This window comes from Sinocyclocheilus rhinocerous, unplaced genomic scaffold, assembly GCF_001515625.1.
Source record: "Sinocyclocheilus rhinocerous isolate Xijiao unplaced genomic scaffold, SAMN03320098_v1.1 scaffold1418, whole genome shotgun sequence".
In the NCBI taxonomy this organism is placed as follows: domain Eukaryota; kingdom Metazoa; phylum Chordata; class Actinopteri; order Cypriniformes; family Cyprinidae; genus Sinocyclocheilus; species Sinocyclocheilus rhinocerous.
Window position 1 is genome coordinate 129326 of NW_015662587.1, and position 872 is coordinate 130197.

The following is an 872-nucleotide window of genomic DNA, read 5'->3' on the forward strand; positions in this document are numbered from 1 at the left end:
ATTTCATTAGTCCCAGTTATGATTTATGCGCAGTTGTTCATGGAAAAGTGAGCAAGACACGGCAGTTACAACATCAGGATTATGGTTAAATACGAAAAAAGACATCTAACCATCATAACCAAATTAGGCTACATTTATTTACATATTAAATATCTCAATACACATCATTAGATATGACATTAAGCACAACTTGTGAAGATTTATTTAGTAAAAAGGCTTGACTGCTTCATTTTGGCGTATATTTCTATACTTTTACAAACGCTAGATGTTTGCCTCACTAAGGCTATGTTAAGTCTTTAAACTATATAAAAACTAAATAAAAAATGTGTTCACAAAATAAAAACTAAACTAAAACTAACAACAATATTAATGAAACTAATACAAATGTAACTGAATTTTATAGCAAATTTGAAAAACGAAATTAAAATAAAACTAATTTAAAAATTCAAAACTATAATAACCTTGCGGCTAATGCTAACGCTTCCGGTTTGGCAGTACGTGGTAAAGGAGACCAGAAGCCATTCTTTTTTTAATAAATGTCAATGGAGGAGAGGCTTCACTACGCTGAATAAACCAACTTTTTAGAGGAAACAGCTTATCATTTAATGAATCGACAGCCTATCAGCTAATCTTCAACATGTTTTACACTAAAAAATGTTTTTGAGTTGAACTATTTTTAGAGTTTATCATGAAAAAAAATGCTGTTTTATAAGGCAAGGCAAGTCTGACTGAAATTCAGTGATGTCAAGGCTGTATTGTGATTGGTTATTAAGGCACATGTGATCCAAGTTAGCCATTACGCTTTCTCCAACAGTAAGTAATAGACCCTCATCTCCCTATAGTAAGATCTCTGGTAAGAGCTGTGCAGTAAA